The sequence below is a fragment of the Panicum virgatum genome, chromosome 7N (genome assembly GCF_016808335.1).
Source record: "Panicum virgatum strain AP13 chromosome 7N, P.virgatum_v5, whole genome shotgun sequence".
Lineage (NCBI taxonomy): Eukaryota > Viridiplantae > Streptophyta > Magnoliopsida > Poales > Poaceae > Panicum > Panicum virgatum.
In genome coordinates, this window is record NC_053151.1 from 11,555,382 (window position 1) to 11,562,378 (window position 6,997).

General features: G+C 42.2%; 1 long non-coding RNA gene across 2 annotated transcripts; it reads left to right on the forward strand.

Moving 5' to 3' along the window:
- Nucleotides 1–1,516: 1,516 nt before the first annotated feature.
- On the forward strand, nt 1,517–2,296 carry LOC120683296. 2 transcript variants are annotated; one of them, XR_005678753.1, is made up of 2 exons: nt 1,517–2,068; nt 2,162–2,296. It is a non-coding gene; the product is annotated as an uncharacterized LOC120683296 (long non-coding RNA). The 2 variants fall into 2 exon arrangements; XR_005678752.1 differs by having other exon boundaries at nt 1,533–1,981.
- The last annotated feature ends 4,701 nt before the right edge of the window (nt 2,297–6,997 follow it).

Below are 6,997 nucleotides of genomic sequence, written 5' to 3' on the forward strand. Positions count from 1 at the left end.
CCCGACCTCGATCTGTTATTACTGCCATTAAAAGAAGAATGCTAAATTTCATTTCCCAGCTTATGCAAAGGTATGTTATGCTTCTTTCATTTCCCAAAGTCTACCATCTCTTCGATCTTTCCAAAGAAACCAGAAAGCGCAAGCACATGAAAATGAAATCCAGGAGCTTCAATCGGCTGCAGAGAAGGTAAATTTTTCTACTAATTTGATTCGCATTATGTAGACAATGCCATGTGATTGCATTAATAGCTTATTATGCCTTTTTCTTTGGTGGGTTTATTCTAAAATTGGGTTTGTTATTTTAATTGAATATAGGATTCTGCAGCTTATCCATACGATACTTTGCTCATAACTTAGCCTTTCATATTAACATGTGGAGGATTTAAAGTAGTATTGCAGGTCATGATCTGTTAATGGTTGAGCCCCTTCAAAATCTGACGAAAGAGACCTGCACAAACTTCAATAAATAAACTGTGTATTTTTTCCTTCACAGAAATCCATTTCCCAACACTAATTACTTTCCTCAATCAGGCCAAAACCCCTGCTCAACTTCACAACAACAAAGAAGGTGGTGTATGCAAGGTGAACAAAGAAACTGGATATAATCTTTGTGATCAGACTTCGTCGTGTGCTCCGATGATTAGCGGACCTTTACCTCACCAAGCTACATCTGTAGCTACTATCACAGCAGGCCAATAGCCAGGTTTGTCCACTAAGAAACAAACAGATACCTGTTACATGCTTTTTTATGTGCCATTTACACCAATTATTCAGTGTCCAGAGGATGAAATATATGTGCCTACCCTGTCAGCAAATCATCCTAAAATTTATCTAAATCTGACAACTTTGGGGGTACAAGAAACCTGTCAACCACATGCATATAAATCATTAGCTACCTGCACAGTAAAGCCTTTCCTTTGACTTAAAAACTGCACTGTCCAAAGTTACTCTGTAAGTGGCATCTCTATTAGTTACACAAAGTTGTACTTAGATGGTATACTAGAAAATGCATGAATGCTGCCTAAACCTTATTTGTTCCGTCTTATTCAGAACTATTTAGTTCCACACCGCACTACAGATACATATTGGTTCTTGCTGCATGTATATTTGATTAGGATACAATGAATTTTTTTAGAAATCTACTACCACCTAATATTTCTTGACAAAAGACATTCATATTCAACAACTTACCACCACAGCTTACCCTGCTAAGCAAATGATTTTAAAACAAACTGAACACTACATTTCTCTAACCCACTACTCAGACACTACCTGTGCAGCCTAGCATTTGCCTTTCACTGCTCATACTACTTGCTTCTGAAATGACCATATTATTTGTTTTCGCTGTTTTTTAGGTCTGCCCATCGCACGGCTCATCAACAGAATTGGAAGAAACCGAGCTACTGAGCTATCCCTAACCATAACTGTAGAAGACAACTCCCAGTTGCCTCTTGGAACTACTGAACAAGTTGAAGAAACAGCTGGCTTTACTGCTCCAGTCATGTTTCAGCCCCCTTCCCTTGAGATGACAATCCCATTGGTGGACACTTTCCTCGCTTTGTCAGTTCAGATCCCATTCAATTATATACCCGTGGAGAAATGGTATGTCTTCCAAGCTTTTGTAGTGGCCACAGCAGCATTTTTTATCTGGAAAAGGTTGCTTCACTTCATCTTCAACTGCTGTGGTCTGGAAATACCCCATATACCACAATGGATGCGTGCTCTTATCGCATACATAAAGTTACATCTTTCTACCACCCTGTATGCGATTAAATGTGGTTGACCTTTTATTATGAACTAAGACTGCGTCACATCATGAACACTTTTATGGGCAGTCATCTTTATCCTTTGTCTACCCAAAACAGAAACAAGTTTGAAGGAAAGAGCGTCCAAGACCTTGATGCTTCAATTGATTCCCCCTGTCGTACTAACAGTAATCCAAACAATTGAAGCTGTTGTGTTCCTAGCTGGACGCTACCTGGTGAGTCTATGCCTGTTCCTTCGAAGATTCTTTGCAAACTATTAAACCAAGGATCCTTTGTAGATTGCAGAATAGCTTGCTCCAATGGTACCTCTCTAACACCAGAAAAGAACACAAAAATTGATCTTCTTTATGCTACCTAAACTAACATCTTATATTTAGAACATCATTTTTATGCAGGATGAAACAGGATGACAAGAGCAATCATCTGTGGAATCAGATTTCGTCCATTTTAAAATGCCCTCTTGGACCGCATATTGAGCAACTTAGCTTACCACGTAACCAGCATTTCCTTTAGTATGCCATGTTGCTGCTAAACATGGTTACCAGCTGCCATGACTTCTCTTTATTTGCACCTTTAACTTCCTAGACCTTGTACTATATGCAACATTGGTTCCTAATGTATCTTCTTGTTGTATTACCTGTGTGATTTATGTCATTTACAGTAAATGAGCTGATGAACCTTATGCACCAGTTCTCGGCTGTCAGCGAACCAACATATCAACTCCTAAATTTATATTATAGAGTGCCAACTATTCCGAATTTCTCTTCATTTATGGCTGTTAGGAAAGCATGATACTTCTACTACAAACAAATCTTCCTTCGAATGCCAATGAATGAAACAAGGCAAGAAAACAACACGTGATACAAGAAAAATCGCATCATGCATTTGAAACATCAATCATTATAATTACATAATTAAACCATAAAAAAATGCCAAAAATCTACGCACGCGCAACGCGCGCGCAATCCACTAGTTATGAAATAAATACATCAAACAGAGGGCATTACAAGGAACTCGTGAAAATTGGATTTGCAGCAAAAGCATTTTTCTGTAAATACTTATGAAAAACTCAAGTATCAGCTACCATAAACAAGATAAATTAGAAAAAGCATGTAAACTTAACTAAAAAAATCTAAGAAAATTACCAATACTAGACATGAATACCAAGCTAACAAAGCTGGTTTCACCATTTTAGCATTCTCTAGCAACATGTTACAATTTAAACAAGCTTTCAGGCAAGGAATTGGAAAACACACTAAAACCCTAAAACACTGCAGAGAAACATATTGCCAAGTGGTACTACTGGAAAGAGCATTTCATAAGGAGTCTAACAAAATTTGTTTTGGAATTTTTCTAGCAGCACACAACTAATTAAGTATTTATCTCACTTTTGCAACATTAAAGCATAGATAAATATATAGAACGGCAACATGCACCAAATTATTTTTCCTGAGTAGATCTAGGCAAGAGCAACCAAACAAAACAAGTTTCACAATTTTCTGAGGTTCCTACGATTTTCTACGCATTTTACAATTTTGCAGCCAAAATAAATTTCATAAAAACCTAATCTAATTGCTAGGTGCACCCGGATCCGGCGCACACCGGCTGACCGGTGGGGCCCACGGGCCAGCAGCACCCTAGGCCTGAGTCAAGGCAGCCCAGGTCTTGTCCCGTGGCGTGGGCGTGGACACGGCGCGCGCGCGCCCCCACGGCGCGGCCGGCACACGCATGGCGTGTCGCGACGGCGAACGGCGGCGCGGCGAGGCAGAGCGAGTAGGGGCGGGGGAAGGCGAGCATGGCGTGGTCCTGGGTACGGCGAGGCTCACCGGCGGCTTCGACGGTGGGGAACGGCGGCGGAGGAATGGCAGACGGCGAGCTCGCCGGGGCGCCTGCATGATGAGGGAAGAGGCCGGGTGAGGAATCAAATCGAAGGAGGGAGGGACGGAGAAGCTTCCTACGCAAGGGATCAGAGCATGGCTCACCGAAGGCGATGAATCGCCGGCGGCGGTGGAGCTCCGAAGTGCGGTAGCGATGGATGATGGGGGCGGAATGGGGTTAGGGTTTGGGTCTAAAGGGGCTGGCGATTTTAAGAAGGAGGGGACGCGAGCGGGTGCCTCGGCGCCCTGGTGGCCCGGCCACGCTGGCCACTTGGCGGCCGCCGAGGGGGCTCCACCGCCCCTATTGCCCAATCGGGCTGGCGAGGAAGCAAGGAAGGATTGGGAGGGTGAGGATGACAGGTGGGCCAGGGCGAGCGTGATTAATGCGTGAATTTTGAAAATTGAAACCAAGGTGTTCCTGGGCTCCAAAATTTATGGAAAATTTTCTAAGGGAGATAAAATCACCAAGAACACAATGCAACAAGAATCACTTGAAAATATTTTGTAGATTAGTTGCAATAAATAGAAGAAAATGGCTATTTTTAATTTTGCAAGAATTTTGTGGCTCGGCTCAAAGGTTGTAAAATCCTCTAAAAATATTTTTAAATCGTCATTTGAAATCAAATATTTGAATAAAAATTTTGTGGGCCAATTTGTATAACAAAATTTCAACTTCCTTAACAAACACATCATCCACCAATACAAATTTGAATTTTTAAAACAACATGCACATGCAATTAATACTCCATTATGCTTTGATGATGCTCATGATGATGTTAACTACATGTTAAACATGTTTTCATATTTGGGGTTGTGACAATTCTCCCCCCCTAAGAAAATCTCGTCTCGAGATTTAGATAGGAATGAGTGACAAAGCCCATGGTGGATTGAGGCCATATTCACCTAGACAAGATATACATCTAAGAGATGATGTACTTATGGGCGGTGTGGTGTGGTAAGACATTTCCTAAGTTTCTTAGATGGTGATTATGTCCACATATAAACATGACTAGACAAACGATCTCATTATGAAAGTGGGATATTTGTAGAGAGATCTTACTTCTTGGGAAAAGAAATCGGGATAATCTTGGCGTAGATGATCTTCTCTTTCCCATGTGGCTTCATCTTCGGTATGATTGCTCCATTGGACCTTGACAATTTTCACCATGCTATGTTTCACCTTCCTTTCGTCACTATCAAAAATGGCGATGGGATGCTCCTCATAGGTAAGACCCGGTTGGAGATCAAGTGTCTCTAAATCGACGGCATCGGTTGGAACACGAAGGCACTTCTTCAATTGAGATATATGAAACACATTGTGAATGGCGGAGAGCGATTGAGGAAGATCCAATTGGTAAGCCACTGCTCCAACCCTTTTGGTAACTCGAAAGGGTCCCACATAACGGGGCGCTAATTTTCCCTTTACTTGAAAATGACGAGTGCCCTTGAATGGAGAGATCTTGAGATAGACATAGTCGCTCACCTTGAAATGAAGTTCACGGTGGCGACGGTCGGCATACGTCTTTTGGTGAGATTGAGCAATGCGAAGATTTTCACGGATAATTTTCACTTGATCCTCGGCATCCTTTACCTAATCCGGGCCAAAGAATGGCCTTTCCCCGGATTCGGACCAATTGATGGGGGTCCAACATCGTCGTCCGTAGAGGGCTTCGAAGGGAGACATTTTGATACTTGCTTGATAACTATTGTTATAGGAGAACTCCGCAAAAGGTAAGCAAGTAACCCATTTCTTCTCGTAGCTAAGGGCACAAGCTCGTAGCATGTCTTCTAGGATTTGGTTGACCCTCTTGGTTTGAGCGTCCGTTTGAGGATGATAAGCGGTGCTATAGGTGAGATCGGTTCCCATAGAGTCATGAAGACTTCTCCAAAAGTGGGCAACGGATTGAGGACCACGATCGGAGACAATGTTTTTTGGAACACCATGAAGACATACGATGTGCGTGAGATACAACTCCGCATATTGCTTGGCTCGGAAGGTCGTCTTGACTGGAAGAAAATGAGCCGATTTTGTTAAACAGTCGATGATTACCCAAATAGAATCATATCCTTGGGGCGACTTTGGTAATCCTGTGATAAAATCCATTCCAATATTTTCCAACTTCCATGAGGGGATAGGTAGGGGTTGAAGAGTACCGGCCAGTTTAAGATGTTCGGCCTTAACCCTTTGGCAAACGTCGCACTCGGCAATATACCGAGCGATTTCCCGTTTCATGCGAGTCCACCAAAACCTTTGCTTAAGATCTTGATACATTTTGGTACTACCCGGGTGAATAGAAAATTGAGAGCTATGAGCTTCATCGAGAATGAGGCGTCTTAGGTTGTGATCCATAGGCACCACAATGCGCTTCCCAAAGAAAAGAACCCCATGATCATCAATAGAGAAACATTTGGCCTTGCCCTCCTTCATTAAATCATGAATTAGAGCCATTCCCTTATATTTCCTTTGGGCCTCTTTAATTTGATCATAGAGGTCGGATTTGATGGTGAGAGTAGCAAGGTAGCCTTCTTTGACCATTCTAATGCTTAGCTTCCGAAGATCATCACAAAGGGTGTGAAGAGGAGGGCTCATGGTCAAACAATTGCATTGGGCCTTTCAGCTTAGTGCGTCGGCAATCACATTAGCTTTTCCGGGATGATAGCGAACATCAAAATCATAATCTTTAATCAATTCAAGCCACTGACGTTGTCTCATGTTGAGATCGGATTGAGTGAATATATATTTGAGACTCTTGTGGTCGGTGTAGATATTGCAATGATTTCCCAATAGATAGTGATGCCATATCTTTAGAACATGGACAACGGCCGCAAGTTCTAAATTATGGGTAGGATAATTTTCTTCATGTCGCTTGAGTTGATGAGAGGCATAAGCCACCACTTGGCCATTTTGCATGAGAACACAACCAAGACCAATGCAAGAGGCATCGCAATAGACATCGAAGCTTTGGTGGATGTTTGGTTGAGCAAGAACGGGAGCAGTAGTGAGACAATCATTAAGAGTTTGGAAGGCTTCCTCACAAGCTCGGGACCATTCAAATTTGACCCCATTTTTCAACAACTTGGTCATGGGCTTGGCAATTTTTGAAAAGTTCTCTATGAATCGGCAATAATATCCGGCGAGTCCAAGAAAACTCCAAATATCGGTGACGCTCCGAGGTTGCTTCCAATCAAGAACATCTTGCACTTTGCTAGGATCTATGGCAACATCATCCTTAGAGAGAATATGACTAAGAAAGGATACTTCTTCAAGCCAAAATTTATATTTGCTAAACTTGGCATAAAGGCGATGCTCTCTAAGCTTTTGGAGGACAACACGAATGTGATGAGCATGATCTT